Below are 20,251 nucleotides of genomic sequence, written 5' to 3'. Positions count from 1 at the left end.
GCTTTCCAAGGACTTTCCCAAGTCCCCGGTACACTTTAGCAATTAGAGGGTTAAGTTTCCTCCCGGCCTCGCTGCATTAACTGGAAAGGAATGAAGTGTCAGGCATGTTCTCACCACAGCAGGCTGTTGGAAAGCAACTCCCTTCTCCACGCACACACACCTCCCACTGCTGCGACCAAATTATTTTCTATCCTCCAGAGACCCAGTATGCCAGACAAAATCTGCAGCATGACTCTGATTCATTGCAAAAGGATGCAGATGTAATATTCCCTTTTTTGCCGGGGCTTCTCGCACGCTAATTCACACGGCATCTCGGCGTTTTGAGTTTTACAGCTCTCCTGCTCTCTTTATTATTTTTTTTTTCGGAGGGCTCTGACGCCCCTCGCTGACCCTTGGCCCCGCGTCCTTTCTCCCAGCACCACCAAAATAAAGACACTAAGCCTCCCATCTCCAGCGTGCAAATAGGCAGCTCTCCCCAATGTGCTAATTAGCCGAGTGTTTGGAAGTAAATAGGTAAGATTGGTGGTAATTTCCTGGCTGAAGGGGTAATTATTTGTTTCAAACAGGCTGCAAAATAACCCCCGTAAGGTGAGATAGGAAACTAAATTCAAAAGAGGTTTCCTATTCCCACTAAGCAGGATTGAAAACTGGTTTGAAATTCCTTTTTTTATTTATAGTACATGGTATCCATGGAAACCTACAGAGGAGGTCATGGTAGCTAGGCCTCCGTTTCACCCTGCTCAGGGGATTACCGTTGCACAGTGGTACGCAGCCGTGTAAGAAAGTAGATTCACAATTCCCCGCAAACGGCTCCCCCCGCCAGCCCCCAGCCCCAGCCTTCCTGGAGGGCTGCAGGAGAGCTTTTGGGAGGCTCATAAATCTGCTCCGAGATGGGAAAGTGATGGGAACTGTGCCTCCAGCGTCCCCCAGAAGCAGGAGGCTGCCGGGAGCAGGCCGGCTCCCCGCGGAACCCTGACGCGATGCGCTGCGGGACGGAGCTGCTCGCGGGAGCAGCGGGATATCCGCGCCTCCCCTTTCCTGGGCTCCCATCCCTGTGCACTTCCCCTTTCCTGGGCTCCCATCCCTGTGCACTTCCCCTTTCCTGGGCTCCCATCCCTGCTCCAAGCCCCGCGCGAAGGGGAGGAGCACCATGGCCAACTTTTCACTTGGCTGAACCAAGCGAGGGAAGCCCAAGCGCGGTCCAGATCCTGAATTCCCATTTGCCGGCAGGGATGTTCAGGCAGGGCATCTTCTGCCTTCACCTTTCCCTGCTGTTCTCGGGAAAACCGCTGCTCTGGAGGGAGCGGGGAAAGCGTGGGCAGAGGGATGCCGCAGGAATGGCTGTGGTTTTTGGCCATGTCCTGGGGCCGTGGTGCTGGGCACTGCTCCCCTCATGATTCCAGGAGGGAAAAAAGGCTGCTCCTCACCTTCGGGAGCTGTTTGTACTCTCCCTTGTACAAACCTTTTTTGCTGCTGAGGACAGGAACAGCTTCCACCTCCAGCCTGGCTGCGTGTGATTTAGCAGCGAGCGCGATCATTACTTTTTATGCCGTGTGTAAACCCCGGTTCCAGCCGTGGAGCGGCTGATGCTCCACCAACACCCGCGAGCAGCAGGAGCAGGAGCGCACAGCCAGCTCGCTCCCCCGTGCTGGCAGGGCCCCGGCGCTGGGATGTTCCCCGGGAAGGCAGAGGTGGAACGTGGAGCTGCTCCACAACCGTTTTCCCCCCAGCCCAGCCTGCCATCCCCTCCAGCTCCCCACGCTCTGCCCCAGCCGCGCGCAGAGCGACATTCCGCCTGTGACCTTCACTAATTCACTTTCCCTCTCCACGCCGCATTCCCCCAGCTCGCAGAAGGACTCGCTTTTTCACACAGCACAAAAATAGCCTGCGCAAGGCGTTGCCAGAGGAAGCTGCGGGGCCAGCAGCGCGCAGGCAGGCGGAGGCACCGGCTGTGCCACGCGGGTCCCGGCCCCGCTCTCGGCACTGCTCACCCCGCAGGGAGCTCCCAGAACGGCCTCCCACCACCCAGACACCCTTGGCCTCCTCAACACCCCAGCTTCTTCCTGCGCCGCTGCCTTGCTGTGTGCTCGGTCTCGGATGTGGTGAAATTCAGATGGAGGTCAGCAACAGGGAAATGCTGCTGCATTAACCTTCCCCCTTAAACTGAATGTTTTTCCCCCTCAGTTGAGGAAATTGAAGGCTGAAAGCATCAAATTTAGGTAAATTGCAAGGCAGATTTCTGAGGCTTTCTAAAGAAAAAAATGATCCAAAAAATAGTTTCCATGTCCTTTTTGGAAATGACTCTGGTTTGAATATCTGTCAGTGGGAAATAGCACTGGAGCCATCACCGTCATGCAGAACTGAACTGTTGGTACCAAACCAATATTATGTTACCATAAAACACCTCCAGCTCCTCGTCTCTTCACAACCCCTTGATTCTTGCTCTGCCATCCCTCCAGCAGGCCTGTGCATGGCACCATGTGACCATGGCCACCCCCAGCCACTTGCTCAGGCTTTGAGCCAGGACTGTGGTGTTTTCCCATTTCCCATCACTGTCCCTAATGTGCCTCTCAGCCACCCCCTTGTTCTTCAGGTCCTTTCCTAGGTCTGTCTTTTGCATGGGAGCATCTCATCTTCTGGGCAGGGCTTCAGCTGGCAAGGGAGGAAGCCTCCACCTGTGAAGTAACCTCTGGACACACCTCTTGGCTGATTTGAGGGGGTGAATTGCATCCTGGAACTGTCCTTTTCTCTCTAGCACTGGCTGTAACTGCTGGAGACATCAAAAGGGAGGCAGAATGAGGCCAGCCCTGCTCCATCAAGTGACCAGCCAGTGCCATCACACGCCTCTGTGCTCCATGTCAGACTCATCTCCTCTCCCCTCCCTGCCACAGGGAGCCACACCACTCCCAGCTCAACACAGAGCCTGCACCCAGCCCATATGTCCTCCCTCACATCAAGCCCATCCCCACGGCTGGTGGTTTTCTAGTGCTCACCACAATTTCGTGCCTACCTTGACGCGTGCTATGCTATCGCCAGTACAGCAAATCAATCTTGCCTCGGCCAACAAGCAGGAGAGAAGCAATGTTTTTCCTACTCCCCCAGCTCCCTTCTCCTCCCGATCTCCATCAGGCACTCAGCAAGTTCACAAGGGCAGCCCGCTCTCGGTTTCCTTGGTCACGCACAGCAGCTTGCCCTCCTAGAGTAATAAAAACAAATGACACGTTGCTGGTTGTTGTCAGAGACGTTGCTGGGCCCCTCCGTGGAGAGCAGATTTGGGGAGAAAGGAGCATTTGCATTTTTAGGTTCCTTCCTGGGCAGGTGGAGGGGAAGTTGCCGGTGGATGTGACTTGTCAGTGGATGTAATGCCAGTCAACTGAAAAGGGTGAGCAAAGACTGAGGAATGCAGTCTATGTCTGCTCACAGATGCCAGAGATGGGGAAATGATGCTGGAACTGATTATCTGGGAGCAAGCAAGACCCAGAGGTGCCTGTGCCAGGTCCTGATGACTGCCAGAGGGGGACAAGCCCCCATTCTGTAATGCTGCACCTGGCACTGAACTGACTCACCCTGGTGCGCGGACATCAGTTCTAGAAGATGAAGAACAGATTAAACAGATTAAACCTCCCTTGTGGCTGGAGCCAAGACTTGCCCTGCTTCCATCTGCAGCATATATGCATTTCCTCCCAGTTCAGTGTCCTCTCCTTAGGTACATGGAGGAACACATGGACACACACTCTTAACTGCATGGGGGGAGGCCCCAAGCCCCCAGCACAGCTTGGGAATTCAGGAGTTACTCAGGCCAGGAGTGCAGTCTTCCTTTAGCCCACATGTAGCCCATAGTGATGAAGACCCCGTTAAGCTGTCCCCCTACTCAGGAGCCCTGCACCACCCGCCCTGCAAGCTCTGCATCCCATCCCACCCGGGATGAGCAGGCTGTGCCAGCCCGTGCACCCTGGGCAGGCAGCAGGGAGCAGCTCCGTGCCTGAAGGACTTCACCATCTGCTTGCTGATTCAGGCACCAGTCCCTGCTCCAGGACATTCCAAAGACTCCAGGAGGGGAGGGCTCACAACACCTTTATCACTGGCTTTGCCTCTCCCTTTTTTCCTATTTTTATTAGCTGGGAGACAGCCCATCCTTTTTATAGCTCTGAATTCGAGGGTGATCAGACGAAAGTGGAGAGGGGCTCCTGCACGGGTGGATGAGCAGCCATAAGGTCAAGGCACCTGAAGGAGAAGTTTCCAGCTTTCACAGCCCTAAAGATTGTCCCATAAAATTACTCATAAAATTAAAGTGGGGTTTGGGTTTCAAAGTCCTAAGAAACTTGAAGTAGTCGTCAGTCAATTCTGGTATATGGGAAGCCTCAAAGCCCTGGTTAGGGAAGCAGAGGTTAATGCTGAGCTGTAATGTCTGCTGGGGACACGATGGACATGGCAGTGCCCAGCTCAGCTCGGGGTTATGGCTCAGGCACTGGTGATAAGTTGTTCTCACTATCACACTATGGATCTGAATTTCTGCACTCAAATTCTTCCAAATAACATACAGAGCCACTTTCTCAGAGGCTTCTGCAGGATTTACGAGGACTGGGTCCTCTCCAGTTTTCTTTCTGTATCAAAGTGATGATTTAATTAATTGATGATGTAATTTCAGTCTGGAACTGAAGCTAACCTGCCAATTTGTGAATTCGACCTTGGTACAGATTAACCATGGTGGCAGTTAGTGTTAGTTTAACAGTGTCCAGAACAGCTTTGCTGTGGTGATGCCTTCCCTGGACTTTGCTTTATAAAAATCTATCCACAGCAGGGTAAAAGCAGAGTGGGAGGAACGGGGATTCAGGTGGCTCCAAGCACCTCGGAGAGGGGGAAGCCCCTGGCTGTAGCTGTCACTGTCATACCTATGGCAGCAAATGCCAGCTCTGAAGCAGGCAGGGGAGCTGATGTCGCTGAAAAACAGCCCGGGCAAAACTCAGGAATGTTCCACTCGGTGGCAGTGACAAGGTCACACAGCCTTGTGGGTGAGCACAGGGCGCAGGGAGAGGCTGCTGGGGGAAGCCCCGGGGCGGCAGAGCCAGCGCTGTCCTGTGCTGTCACTGCCAGGAAAGAGGAGGCAGCTCCAGGGACGTGACCTCCTGTGCCTCACGCGTGTCCCTGGTGCCAGCAGGTCCGGGGAGCAGGGCTTGGAGCTGTGTCTGTCTGCATGTGGAAGGAGCCTCAGCACACACAGACCCCACACATATCCTGTCACACCTGCCTGCAGCCCGCACAGGTCTGTGCACTGTCCCTGCCACAGGCAATTCAGTGTCACACGGCCTGTGACACACACATAGACACACACACACACAGACACAGACACACAGACACACAGACACACAGACACACACAGACACACACACACGGACACACAGAGACACACACACACACACACGGACACACAGACACACACACACAGAGGGTGTGTATTCCAGGGTACAAGGTGCCTGCACACAGCTTCCACATGCACACACATCCAGTGCACCTCTGGACATGTCAACACACACACATTCATGCACTCACCAGGCACGTGGGTGGCCCACCCTGTGCTCCCACAGCCCCACTCTTCCCACCATCACCCCGGGCCAGGGCTGGTGCTGCCCCGGGACCCTGGGCAGTCACTGTGCTGCTCCTGTCTGAATGCAGACCCACACCAGGGATTTCCCCAAGCTTCACACCTAGCACAAGACCCCAGCAACCCCCTCATGTCAGCCCCCACTGCACCAGGCACCTTCTGGCACTGCCCAGCAGCTGTCTCCATCTCAGGGTGGCAATATTTGGGACATTCCTGGCTGCCAGAAAGCAAGAGGCATTAGGCAGGCATCAGGACCTGTGTGAGCTGGGGTTACAGGGTCCTGCCAGCACTGGGATGGAGGGGAGAGCTCAGAGCTGCCATGGATCTGTGTGCACACCCACTGCCAGCAGGCCCAGCATCCCCACACACCCCTTCCTACCAAGGGTCACCCCACGTGTGTGCCATCACTCCCTGTCAAACAAAACCAAGCTCCTGCTTCCCAGCACTGCCAGGGCTCCTTGTGCAGCCTGGGCACTACCTGAGCCCTCCCAGCACCTCTTTTCCTCTTTTTTTTTTGGTGTGTGGCACACACCAGATGGGCTCTCACGGCCTGGGGAGGTGAACCAAGCTTTGGGACGGGGAGCTGAAGCCCTGTGGGCTGGCCGTGGCTCAGGATGCTGCAGAAGCAGCCCGTGGAGCAGGGGCCGGTGTGCACAGCCGGGGCAGGACGGCACAGCTCATTTTGCATAAACCAGAGTGCAAACCCTCTGTGCCAGCAGCCGGAGCTCGGCCCCGCGTGGCCGTGGCCGGGGAGCTGCCCGCGGGCCCGGGGTGCGCATCCTCCCCGGCACCGCCGAGAGCGTGAAACCAGCCCGAGCTGAGATCGCCGCTGGGGCGGGGGGATGGCTGCAGGCTAATAATATTCCGTGTCTCATTATGCCGCGTATTAAGCTGAAATTTGCAGATGCTCTAATCACCGCGAGGCATTCTGCGCACACAGCCTCCCTCCAGCCCGGCAGCGCTGTGCAAACACCGGAGGAGAAGCCCTGCTAACCATCCTGCCACATGGTGTCCTGGAATCTTTACAGACCATTTCACCTTCACAAATAGCCTTGGAATGTCTGTGCATCGACAGCCCCTGCGGTAGCCAGATAGGCTCAGCCGCCTCCTCTGCAGCTCCCCGGGCCCCTCTTAAGCTTTTTCCCATCACGCCATGCAGATGCGAGGCTCCGGAATTTACACCGGGGCTGGGTAAAGCACCTCACGTCGAATGTGATCTGCGCCCCGGGCTCGCAGGAAACGTGAACTGTATTTTATAGAGGTTGAGGAAAGCTCCTGCCTGAATTGCTTTAATTTTTTTCCCCTCTGTTTTCTTTCTCCCTTCTTCTTCTTCTTCTTCTTTTTTTTTTTTTTTTTAATTATTTTCTTTTCTTTTCCCAGATCTCTGCCCTTTGCCCTCCTGCGATCAAAGGGGGCACACATTCAAGTGCCGTGGGAATACTCCCTCCCGGAGTATTCTGGGCAATCTCACGAGAAAAGCCCCAGAGGTAGGGAAACGAGGATGGACTGGGCTGTGGGAAGGAGGGCTGCGAAGCCTGAGGGTTCCCTGTGCGTGGGAAGGCAGGAGACAGGAGCAGCGCAGGAAGGGTTAACCACAGACTGTCCTTGCTGTTTTTTCCAGGCCTGGCTGCACCAGATTCTTCCATTTCTCTTGGCAGGGATTGAAACCGTGGGGCTGAGCTAAACACATGAGCCTGGAGAGTCCCTGTGCTCCGAGGGTGAGCAGGACCTGAGCGAGATGCTGCAGCTCATTAGCGAGGCAGCAGCTCGTCCAGGGCACGCAGGTGTCAGGCAGGCAGCAGCAGCAGCAAAACAGAGACGAGGAGGCAGAAATGCAGAGAGATGGGCAGCGTTTGCTGCTCTGGGCATGCACACGCACACCTACGTGCACACACACATCCATGGTTACTACAAGTAGTAGTGCAGAGGGAAACCTGGCCTGCTCTCTGTGTAGGGTTGGTAATTGGGCTCATCCCCCGTGCGTGGTGCTGGTTTGGGCCCCACCTTGACTCAGTTCACGTGGCACCTGGCAGCTTTTCCTTGCTGGGGGGTTGTGGTCTCACCATCCCACCCTGGAGGGGTGATTTGGAACGCTCAGGGAATCCCAGGCAAGGCCGTGTGCTGCCCACCTCGGGGATAGCAAAATGGGGTGACCCAGGGAGGCTCCTGAGCCGGGAAAAGGGCTGGGAATCCTTCCCTGGATGGGCACAATGGCTCCTGTCCTGCCGGCTCGCCCGGCCCGCGCTCACAGTTGCCCAGGCGACTGCTCCTGGAGCCGGGGAGGCTGGGCTGGCCCCGCGGGTCCCTGCCCTGCCCCGAACCCTCTGCTCGCACCCCCGAGCAGTGACCCCAGCTCCTGCCCGAGCCCTTGTCCTGCGCAGGTGCCCAGAATCCAGACCCAGATCTGCCACTTCCAAAAACGTCAGGGACAATCCTGCCCCCCCTTCCCATGGATGGGTCAGGGTTCTGTGTGCTGCTGCCTCCACTGCCAACACTGTGGGGCTGTGCCAGGCACTGCATGATGTTGCAGAGCAGCCAGGGACCCCTCATGGCTTTGTGTTGGTCTGTCCTTCACCCAGGACATGTTTTTCCAGGTGGATGGTCTGTGGTTTTCAGCTGCTTGGCCATGGGTTCCTGTAGCAGGAGCAGGGAAGCAGGAAAACTCCTGGGCAGAGATCCTGGAGGAGCAGCAGAAGGATTCAGGGTCCTGTGAGAGTCCATGCAGGCATCCTCCAAAGAGGTGTCCAGGTGTGTCACATGTCACCTGGCTGTGTCAGACACAGCCCCACGGAGCAGCTGGTTCCTGTCTGCCTGAGAAACAGCCTGGTGTCCTGTGGGCATGGAAGGGACCCCTCTGGGATGGGGACTGCATCACCTCTGACACACCCAGCCCGCCTGGAGGATCTGCCAAACACACCCTGCAGCCTCCTCCGGCTGAGGCAAGGCTGCTCTGTGCTGTGCTGTCCCATGGCTGGTGCTGACATTGCAAAGTGAGAAAGGACACCCTGAGCTCCTGGTCTGGGTGCCTCTGTGACCACAGAATGGAATCACTGCTTTGTGCACAGCAAGCTCAACATCCTGCAGGCAGGGTCTGGAGTGCCCTTGCAGGTGGGCACAATGGCTCCTGTGGACCTGTGCTAAGCTGAGCATGGAAACTTAGAATCATGGAATATCCTGAGCTGGAAGGAACCCATCAGGATCATCGAGTCAAACTCCTGGTGCTGCAGAGACACCCCAACAATCCCACCCTGTGCCTGAGAGCATTGTCCAAATGCTCCTGGAGCTCTGGCAGCCCTGGGGCTGGGACCATTCCCTGGGGAGCCTGGTCAGTGCCTGACCACCCTCTGGGGAAGAACCTTTTCCTGATACCCAGACTAAATCCCCCTGGCACAGCTCCAGCTGTTCTCTCAGGTCCAGTCCCTGGTCCCAGGGAGCAGAGACTGGAGCTGCCCCTGGGGAGGAGCTGCAGCCTCCAGTGAGGTCTGACCTCAGTCTCCTCTCCTCTAGGCTTCTCTAGCTTCACCTGGCCTCTCTGTGCCAGCCACCTTGTCTCTGAATGGCATCTCTCTGGGCACATCCCTGCTCCCCAGCCATGTCCTCTCCAGCAGTGCATCCCCAGATTTCTCCATGGCAGGGCACAGCCAGGGCAGTGCCACAGAAGCAGCCCCAGCATCCATGCAGGTCGTGATTTGGGAGCAGATCCAGAGACCAGTGTGTTCCAGCTTGGACAGCCCTGATGCAACATCCACTCTGCAAAAATGCACCCTGCAGGAGGAAGAAAACAAAAGCAGGGCTGATTTAAAGGGAGGATAAACTCCCTCCTGTGGGATTTTGTCCTTGGCCAGAGGAGGAATCACCTACTGCAGGAGTTTGATTGGGGTAAGTAATAGGCCCCCTCAAGCTGAGGTGACACCTCCTGTGAATGCTGCATTCAGCGGGGGACAGGCCATATGCAGAAATAAACAGGGACCTGGGACACACTGGCAGCTCTTTAAAAGATTGTTAATAATGTGCTGTTCACGTTCCTCGGAGACTGCTGCCATGATCTGCCAGCAACAGACGCTGGCAGTCCTGACGGGAGTAACTCCTGCCGTGACAGAGCCCTGGCTGGCACCAGCAGCAGCCCAACCTGCCCTTCCCTGGCCGTGACCAGCAGTGCTGCGGAGGGGAACACGGTCCTGTGGCAGGGACCTCACTGATCCGGGTGACACAGGGCAGGGGACAACCTCAGGCTTTGCACTCAAGCCCTGCTGGGCTGAGGGAGCCTCTGAGCAGGGCTGGTGGTTCCCAGCATGAGCCCAGTCCTCAAAAACAGGGGGGGTTTTGGGAGGGTGCTGAGATGCTGCTCCAGATCTGGCAGGGAAGGGGAGATAAGAGCGGACCTGCAGCTGATGGGGCCAAGAGGACAGTCCCTGGAGAGCAGGGCAGCCGTGGGACAGCTGGGTGGACACACATCCACCACTGCAGACATTTCTCACACTGCAGCTCACGAGCCAGCGTGCTCGTCCTAGAGCCTGAGCAAACAAGGTCCAGGTCAGAGTGGTACAAGGGAGAGGGAAATGGAAAATCATTCAAAGTGCCACATTTCTGTGCAATCCACATCCAAGCTGGCCTCAGCCTGGGCCCATCAGCTCCCAGAACTGGGCACAGGGATGAGGGAAAGAGTTTGGAGCTTTCCCCCTTTCCTGTAGGCAGGGAGCAAAATGTGTCAGGCTGGAATTCTCCCAAGAGCAGCTCCCTCCTGGGCTTCGCTGCTGCTTCCTGTTCTCGGGGGCAGGAAATACCAAGCAAACAGCTCCGTGCATGACTTCAAAACTTCCACTTCCAGCGCCGGCTGCAAGATGAGGCTGGAGCAGCCTGGATGGTGGGAGCAGCCTGCCCAGAGGCTTTGCTCCCATGGACCATCCCCCCTCCATCTCTCCTCTGCCCCTTGGGAAGCCAGGAACAGCTTCACCCAGCCCTTAATGCCAGGCTCAGGACCTGCACTGAGCTCCTGGGCCATCAGTCCTGGTGGGTTCCATTTGCTTCTGCTCTCTGCCTCCACTCAGAGCCAGGCAAACAGAGGAATTAATAACTGCACAGAAAATGAGGCTGCGCTGTGCAGCGTGAGGCCGCTCTGCTGATCCCTCATGGGCATGGCTGGCCAGCACAGCACAAGAGCCTCTGCAGTCCCCTTATTGCTGCCATCATGAAAAAATCCATGGGCTGCTCCCCTTCTGCAGTAGAGAACAGCCTGGAGGGGGGAGCAGCATTTTCCTGTCTCCATTCTGATTTTTGAGGGTTGGTTCAGCCTGTCCTGCTGTGCCAGGAGCTGCACAACAGCACAGTGACTGTCACTGGATGAAAAAAGGGCTGTTTCCCCCACTTGGCTGGATAGAAATAACAAGGTAGTGCCTGGCCAGGCTCTTACAGGGTTTCCAACTGGTCTGTTGATTGCCCAGCAGATCATTAGCCCAGGCAGCGAGGAGCAAAACTGGGATGGGGGCCGATGGCTCAGAGCAGGGGCCACCCTGGGGTTCTTCAGCTCCAAGCCCCAGCTGCTCCAGGGTGCAGGGGAGGCCCTCAGTCTGACTGGCAAATCTCACTGAAGCAAAAGCATCCTGGAGGTTCCTGCACCTTTGCATCCCACATCCTTTGCATCCTACCCCTTTGTCCCCAAGAGACACCTGTCCCCCGCAGGGCACTGCTGATCCCTGCCAACACCTCTCCCTGGGTGTGTGGGATGCAGGAGCTGGCAGCAGAGCCCGGGGTGCCCGGCACAGCCCGAGCAGGAGCTGGCAGCAGAGCCCGGGGTGCCCGGCACAGCCCGAGCAGGAGCTGGCAGCAGAGCCCGGGGTGCCCGGCACAGCCCGAGCAGGAGCTGGCAGCAGAGCCCGGGGTGCCCGGCACAGCCCGAGCAGGAGCTGGCAGCAGAGCCCAGGGTGCCCGGCACAGCCCGAGCAGGAGCTGGCAGCAGAGCCCGGGGTGCCCGGCACAGCCCGAGCAGGAGCTGGCAGCAGAGCCCGGGGTGCCCGGCACAGCCCGAGCAGGAGCTGGCAGCAGAGCCCGGGGTGCCCGGCACAGCCCGAGCCCGGCAGGGCAGGTCCCGGCCCCGCTCCTGCCGTGCGCTCCCCGCGCTGCTCAGCATCCCCGCTCCTGGCCCGGGTGCGGGTGGAGCCAGCTGCTCCTGGCGCCGCCGCTCGTCGCTGCCAGGCGCGGAGCCATCTGCCTGGCAGGGCCAGCCACACCTGCTGGGAAGGAGACAGAAGCTGGGCAGCCTCCCCGCCTTTGCGGCTTTCCGGCTGGCGGCATCACACGGCGGCTCCAGGCGGGCTCGTGTGTTTGCACAAAGGGAAGGGAGATAAGGGAGGCTCCTTCCCTCCCACCGCCCAGCCGTGCCGGGCACCTCGCGGGGAGAGCAGGGACAACGAGGGACCTGGGCAGCGCCCGGGACGGAGCCATGGGCCGGGCAGGGGGTGGGATGTGTCCCTGAGCCCCCTGCAGGGTGTCCCTGAGCCCCCTGCAGGGTGTCCCAGAGCCATCCCCATCCCCAGCTCCGTGCTGGCTCTGCTACCAGCGTGCAGAACAGGCATCAGCCAGGGCCAGGAGCAGCTGCTTCTTCCCCCGGGAGGGCAAAGGGCTCCTTGCAACGGGGTCAGAGGAGCACACTCAAACCTCTCAGGACAGTGAGGATATTTCCTCTCCCCATCAGGGCTGGTGACTGGCCTGGGTGCTGTTCAGGGTCCACCACCGAGGCTGCTGCTGTGAGGGAAAGGAACAGAGGGGACATAATAGCTTTGTCCTCCCTGCTGGAGCCACCTCGTCCTGCTCCTCTGCATCAGGAACTGCAGGAGCCAGAGATGTGCCAGGTGCTGGTGCCAGGGTGGGGCTGCTTCTCCAGCTCCTGGTGCATGGAGGCCAGGCAGTGCCAGGCACTGAGGGTTAATAATGTAGCACCTAGCAGCAGCAGCAGCAGCTAGGTGCTGGGATGGAAAATTCCTTCCAGTCCAGAGGAGCTGAGGGCCACCTGGCCTCTGGGGCAGCAAAGCTGGGTAGCAGGACAAGCAGAAACAATGGAGAGCATTTCCAGATGCCCCATTGCTGAACATCCTGCAAGAGACCCCTCTGCCCTGCCCTGTTTCCCCTCGGTGGCATGAGGAGGCTGACGGGCATCACAGCAGTGCTTCCCCCAGCCTGGCTGGCATCTCCCATCCCAGGGCAGCCACAGCTGCTCTGCCACTCCTGAGGATCACAGCTGGCAGCCCCTGCTGCTGCCACTGCGCCCCAAACCAGCCTGGAGAGCTTTTTCCAGCTCCAACAGGGCCAGGTCATGTTGGATCTTTTTTCACCATCCAGCCAAGGCAGAGAAGTGAGCTCTGCTTTTGAGGGGTTGGGAACACAGGAAAATCACTCTTAGGCTGTGGGAAGGTCTCCTTACCCAAACCTCCAGCCCCAGCAGCAATCCTGGGTACCCACAGCTCACAGAGGTGCTGCAGGAAGCATCGTGCAGAGACAAGAGTGCAGCTCCCCCGTCCCCAGTCCCCTCAGCAGGACTGACCTCCTGGCTGACAGAGCAGCACATGGAGGCAGAAAATGTCTGCCTGGATGGTTTGGTCTGGGTTTAGTGGATTGAGGATCTCTGGCCCTGCCTGTCTTGAGCCTCACCATCCTCAGGTGCAGCAGCAGCTGCTGAGGTGGCTGCAGCTTTGCACAAGGCCCAAGCTGGCTGTGCAGAGCAGAGGGGCTGCTGTAAGCACTGACAGTCCAGCAGATGTGGGGTCCCAGGGCAGCAGCCTGCCCCGTGGGGGAACTGGGGTCACTGCCATCCCAGCCGTGCCTCTGCGGGAGGCAGAGGAGCTCTCAGGACATGGCACCTCCAGCCCGGCACTCCTGGCGGCCTTGAGGAAGGTGAATTGATCCTGACATCCTGTGCTGAGCTCTGTGCCAGGCAGAGCAGGCAGAGGGGGCAGCGGACACGGCTCCCACACTGCTGACACCACAAGGATGCCAGGGATGGGCAGCAGGTCCCATGACACCCCCGGAGCCCCAGGTGCTCTGGGCACAGTCCTGGCCAGCTGACACCCCACAGCACTTGATGCTGGCCATGGTCTGCTCATGCACACAGTGCTTCTGGCTGCAGCAGAGCACTCAGAGGGACAGGGAGGGCACAGTGAGCATCCAGCTGCCCTGGGGAGCACCCAGCATCCCAGCTGGGCTTGATGTGGCACAGAAAGCTGACAGGCAGCAGCACTCAGGGACTTAGCAGCAGCTCCTGAATGTTGTGCAAGCTCTCCAAGGGATGCTGACCCCATCTGGGGTCCTGCTAAAAGCCGACATTCTCACTGAAGCCACCCAGGAGGCTGCTCCCTACCCCATCCAGCACCAGCCTGCAGCCTGCAGCAGAGGGCTCAGGCTGAGCCTTGCCCATCCCCAGAGCTTCCTCACTCCACGGGCACCCTACAATGATCCCTGAGAGACAGTGCCACCTCCGTGTCTGCTGACACCTCCCCAGTGGGCTCCTGATGGGTCCTGCTGAATTTTACAAACCTCCTCCTGCACCAGCTTAGGCAAATTTTGCTCCAAGAGGTTTGCTACGACCTTGACCTGGAGTAACTCCATGGTGGTGGCTGCAGGAGGGGACATGAGCTCAGCACCTGCCTGATGGGAAAAAAAACACACACAGCAACCTCTCTCCTTCCTTTCCTGTCTCTCTGCCATCCATTTGGTGGGCAGGGCGGCCCCGCTGCAGCTTTATCTTGGTTCTTTAAAAGGCTCCCTGGCTGACATACACACCGTATGGGAGCAGTCAGCCGAGGAGAGCTGTAAATCTCCCAAGGCCTCATCTTGCGGGGCACATTAGCTGTTTTAAACTTGTCAGCTTTCAGCGATGGAAATTGACTGTTCAAAGCCCTTCTTCCGTCGGCATCCTGCTCCATTTTACGCCGTGGAGAAGGTGCTGCATCCCTGGTGCTTTGGAGGGAGGGGATGTGCGTCCCCCCACCTGTCTCCTCAGGGACTGTGGATGCTTTAGGGATGTTTCTTGAGGTCCCAGCAGGAGTGTGAATGCCTCCAAGCCTCCCCCTTCCTTTCTGTCTCCTGTGATCCTGCCCCCACCTGGAAGTAAGGATGGGGATACATAACCTCACAAAGCGTGCCCGTCCACACGAGCTGGCTTTCCCATGTCCATCCAAGCAGGACGACTCCAGGTCCGGTCTGAGGCCAGGAGGGATTATGAAAATGAAGCCCGGCTTGCAGGCGTGCTGGTGGCATTCACTGCAGCACCGTGCGTGTGTGACTGCGAGCTCCAGCGCCCAGCACAGCCTCGCACGCAAAGCCCGGGGACACGCAGCTCTGTGCCCACCTGGGGACAATGCCCCGCCGCCACTGCCCCTGCCGGCACCAGCAGCTCGCCAGCCGAGTCGGGAGCGCAGAGCGTGGGGGTTTCGAGGGGGAAAAGCTCTGCTGGAACAGCTCACCCCGAGGCAAACTCCCACACAGGCATCTTCTCCAAAGGGCACGGGACCCCATCCGCCCATCCAGCCTGGGCATCCGTGGAGCCAGCGCTGGGTGGGCGCCCTCCTCGCCCCTCCCAGCGAGCACGCAGCTCCTCTGAGCACGGCGATCCCTCTCCATCCTGCCGGGTGCGTGCTTCATCCCGACAGATGCTCCCCAGCCCTTGTGCGGGACGCGGAGAGGACACCCCGCAGCAGGCACAGCCCTGCACCCCGTTCCCCTGGGACAAACCCCGCGCTGTGCCTGGCATCCATCCCCCGAGGAGCCCACCGGCACCGGGGTCTCTGCGGAGCGGCTTCCCCCGGGGGAGCGCGGCCACCCCGGAGCAGCCCCCGCGGCTCCCGGCAGCCGCGCCGTGTGTGCCGAGGGAAGAACGTGACAGCCGCGCCGAGCCCCGCATCAGCCGCGGGGCCCTGCCCTGCGTGCGCGGGGTCAGCGCGGCCGTGCCGCGGCGGCCAGGGCGGCCGGAGCGGCTGCGGGCCGATTAGCGGCGGGGCGAGCCCTGCGTCAGAGCCCCGCTCCCCCGCCCGCCGCTGATCCCTCTCCTTGGATACGGGAGGCAGGGGAAGCGGGCCAGGTGGGAGGGGGCATCTGGGCCGGCAGCGCGGGGGCCCCGGCGCGGCGCATGGCGTGATCCGTCGCAGGCGCAAAATAGTTGCCCCCGAATTAGCGGAGCGGCGGATGACGCACCGCGCCCGCAGCCGGCGGCGGGGAGCGGGAGCACGGCGGTGTCGGCGGTGCCGCCCTGGGGACCGGCAGGGCACGGCGGGAGAGCCCCCCGCGGCACCCCCGGCACGGCGCTGCCCAGAAATCATCTGGCAGCGAGGCAGAGCCCGAGCCGCGTCCGCCCGCCGCTCCACGTGAGCGATGGGGAGCGGAGAGGGCGAGAGGAGCCAGCTGGGCCCCTCTCCGGCGCTGCGGCCCTCTGATAACGCTGCATTTGCGTCCTGCGGAGCGCTGACAAGAGGGGTGCCAGCGTGGGAGCGGGGATTTACGCTTCCTGTCACCTGCAGGGCAGCGCTTCCTTGGGGGCCCTGGCAGCCCACTCCCGCGGGCGGCAGGGAGGGCAGGCAGCCCCCCGTGCCCCCGGCGGGCCCTGCCGCTCCCCGGCTGCAGGGACAGCGCAGAGCCCGCTCTGCACCCGCCTGGACCGCCGGGTCCCTTATTGTGCCGGAAATTGCCTGAATTAGCCACGTGCCATGAGCAGGTTTGTGGATTATGGGATGCAGAGCCCTTTCAGGAGCAGGCAGCGCACAATCCAGTTAGACAGCTCCAGCCCCAGTCATTCCCTTCCGGGGGATGAAAGCTTATTGGGTACAATGGACAAAATCCAAGTGTGTCCCCTGTGTGGGAAGGATCCATCCCAGTGAGCCCATCTCGCTCTCCCAGCTGCTGCCACCTCCTCACCTGATTTTTTTGCTTCCTTGGGAAAAAATTCTCCTTGTCTTCCCCAGAAGATACTATCCCTGAGGATGTGAGGAGGGGGATGTTCCACTTTTGTGTCTAAATTGCATAACAAGGACTTTGGGCAAAATCCCGTGTCCCACAAGGCTGTCCTTAGCTTGGATTTGGAATTAGAACTCACCAGCTGTCCTGCCTCAGCCCCAGGCTGACCAGGTCCAGGGTCACATCCTGCAGCAGCTCTAGCAGGCTGCCAGCAGGGACCTGAGGGCTGGATTCGCTCTTGCTGCGTTTTCTGTGCATGCACTGATCTGACCACTTTTTTGGATGCATGTTTAGTTTTGGGGTTTCCGGCATCAAAGCATTCCTTAGCTTCTTCCCAGAGATTCATTAGGACTGGAAGGTGCTGGTGACCGTGGCCAGCCCAATGTCCTTGGCTGGGCTCTCCTCTGGGCCTGCAGCTTCCCAGCCTGGACCAGAGCCCTTCCCAGTGATTTTGTGGGGGAGTGGGGTGTCACACCACGGTCTGGAAGCCATCACCATGGGCAGCAGCAGGTCTGGAGGGGTCCTGGCTCAACGTGCATCCCCACTCTGCACCCTGCAAGAGCTCCAGCTTTTAAAAGGGGTTTATTAATGTCCACCGGCATCTCGGAGCAGCCGGCACCAGGAGGGAGCGAGCCGGGAAGAGAGACAAAGAAAAAGCCAGCAGTGGTGGGGAAGGGCCAGGCTCGCCTCCCTGCACAAGCGCTTTTCCTCAGCCGAGCAGCGAGAAAGCAAAACTGCGAAGTGCCTAAAATTAGAGCTGCCAAACCCCAGCTGGGGAAGCCTGGAAAGATCCCCAGGCCCTGGAGCCTTGGGCGAGCTGCATAAAAGGCAGCGGAGGGGAAGGAAAGGGAGCTTGGGGACCGCGGCAAGTAGAGCGAGGCACAGTGGGAGCGGGGAGGGAGGGATGGCTGCCCCCCCGCTCCCGACTCGCCCCGCCCGTGCCGATGCTCGCCCCGCGCTGCAGCCCCGCGGGGCCGGGGCTCTGTGCCCCTCCGAGGGTGGCTCTTTGGGGATGCAGCTGCGCCGGTGCAGTGGGAACAGGGTTCGTACGGTCCCAGAATTGCCAGCACCCCCCTGTCAGACATCCCAGCTTGGCTGTCTTTCCAGAAGAGCCACAGACCACACGCTGGTGCTGGGAGCTCCGTGCACTTGGGGATGGCTCCTTCAGGCCAGGGGCTGGAAAACACCTACAGGGGCTGTTCTTCAGCAGGGCTCCCAGCCCCACAGTGTCCCCTGCCCAGCACCCGGCCACAAAGCCTGCTGAGCTTCTCAAGGGGCTAGGCATAACTGAGGAGGTCAGAAGCTGCATGTCCTGGGCCACCCGTGCCCTCACAGAGATTTGGGCACCCACCCCCACCCACCAAAACCAGGACAGCAACTCTGTGACATCCCCACACACAACTACCCAGCCCAGTGTGTCTTCCTGCCCAGGTAGGCACAATCAGTGAGTGAAAAGCACAAGCTCTGCCACCAGTTAACATGAGGGCAGTCCCATACACCAACCCTCAGTATCCCCAGGCCGGCTCCTTCCACAGAGGTGAGTGAAGACACGGGCAGGACCAGGCCCACCAGCACCCCAAGGCTCCTCTGGATTCACAGAGCACCATCCTGGCCCTAACAGTGTGGGTGGCAGAGCCACCAGCCACACACCAAATTGACATGTAAAACCAGGAACAGCAGCAGCTCCACAGACAGCAGTGACTCTGCACTGAATTTGGCTCTCCAGCTCCTATTTGTCAAGATCAAAGAGACCGAGGTTTAGCGCCAGCTTCACTGAGCTCAGGAGATGCTGTAAAATGGCTGAGTCAAGGGCAGGTCTGGATCCTTTCCCTCAGTAGCTGCAAAAACCCCAAAGGTAGCCCAGCACCTACAAGGAAGCAGTCCCCACCTTCTCCAGGGCTGGCACTGCACTCCAAGCAGTTCACAATCAGACCTGGCCACTTAATATGAGGTAAATGAGCCTCTGTTGGACATTTGTCCATGACTTGTGTTGGGTACGTGTAAAATGACCCAAGGAGGAGGCAGACAGGTGGGACAGGAGCTGTAGAGAAAAGGGGGATTCATGCCAGAGAGATACTCCGGGAGTGGCTCACCCTGGGGTCGCAGAAACATGGCATATCCTGAGTTGGAAGGGACCACAACGATCATTGAGTGCAATTCCTGGCCCTGCACAGGACAACCCAACAATCCCACCCTGTGCCTGAGAGCACTGTCCAAAGAGTTCTTGAGCTCTGGAAGCCGTGACCATTCCCTGGGGAGCCTGGGCAGTGCCCGACCACCCTCTGGGGGAAGAACCTTCTTCTGGCATCCAGCCCAAACCTCCACAGACACAGCTCCAGCTGTTCCCTTGGGTCCTGTCCTGGGTCACAAGAGAGCAAGATTGGATCCTGGCTGTCCCCCTGGCAGCCTTCATTCCCAACATGGGAGTGGGTGTGAGCTGTGACAGCCAAGGGACAGTGTCCTGGCTCTGCTCTGCCACTCCTGCCTCTGGCGCGGCTGGCACAGCGGGACGTGCACCCAACAGGAACGGGGTTGGGATGGAAGAGAAACAGACTGAGGGGGACTGCTCAGGCCTAGAGGATGGCACAAGACTGGTCACTGGGAGATGCAGACAGTGACAGAGCTGTTGCCAGAGGGAGGATGGGATTGGACAGGACAACATGATATGGCCAGGAGATGGTGGAATGGGATGGCATGGGAGAGGACCACTGAACAAAGAGAATGGGGATGGCTGGGATGGCATCAGGAGGGATAAAACAGAGGGGGAAGGATGGGACAGAATAAAACAGAAGGGAAGAGATGGAATGAGATGGCATGGCATGGCATGGGATGGGATGAAACACGGGATGGAATGGGATGGCATGGTAAGGGCTAAAACAAAGGGGATGCAATGGCAGGAAAGGAGACAGGACAAAAGAAGAGATAGAATGGAATGGGATAAAATGGGGAATCAGATTGGGATGGGACAGAGTAAAACAGAAGGGAAGAGATGGATTGAGGTGGATTGAGGTGGCATGGCATGGCACGGCATGGCATGAAACAGAGGGGATGGGATACAATGCAATAGATAAAACGGGATGGGATGGGATGGGATGGGATGGGATGGGATGGGATGGGATGGGATGGGATGGGATGGGATGGGATGGGATGGGACGGGACAGGATGGGGTGAGGTGGGATGGGGTGGGATGGGGTGGGATGGACCACTGACAGGGTGGACAAGGTGAAGGAGACAAGAAGTCCTCCTGGGAGCCATCTCCCCGTGGGCACTGGGAGGCCCAGCGGTGCCTCCTGGCCGGGGCAGAGCGCAGCCCCGCACGCGCTGGCGCAGCGGCCCGGCCGTGCCCTCAGTGCCCTGCTGGGCACGGCGCCGCGGGCGGGAGCCACGTGCGAGGCCCGGCACAGGCGGCTCCGCTTTCCCGTGGTGAGGAGAATTGCTCCCTGGAGCGTGAGATCTGATTAGATTCGTGACACACCGCGGCGTGGCAACAACCCCATGGCCAGGAGCGCGGTGCGTGCCCCGCGCCCGACCCGGGCGCAGCAGGAGGGGCAGGGGCAGCTCGGGGAGGGGGCAGTCGGGCATGCTCCGGGATGTGCCCGCCCTGACACACGGGACAGGGTCAGCGCTGGCTGCCAGTGAGCCTGGGTGATGAGCTGGGCTCTGCTGCACATCCCTGGGGCAGCCACCAGCCCTGGGGAGCGCAGGAGGGAT

Source organism: Passer domesticus, chromosome 13 (assembly GCF_036417665.1).
Source record: "Passer domesticus isolate bPasDom1 chromosome 13, bPasDom1.hap1, whole genome shotgun sequence".
Taxonomy (NCBI): Eukaryota; Metazoa; Chordata; class Aves; order Passeriformes; family Passeridae; genus Passer; species Passer domesticus.
The sequence above is the reverse complement of the archived record's forward strand: the minus strand, read 5'-3'. Positions refer to the sequence as shown.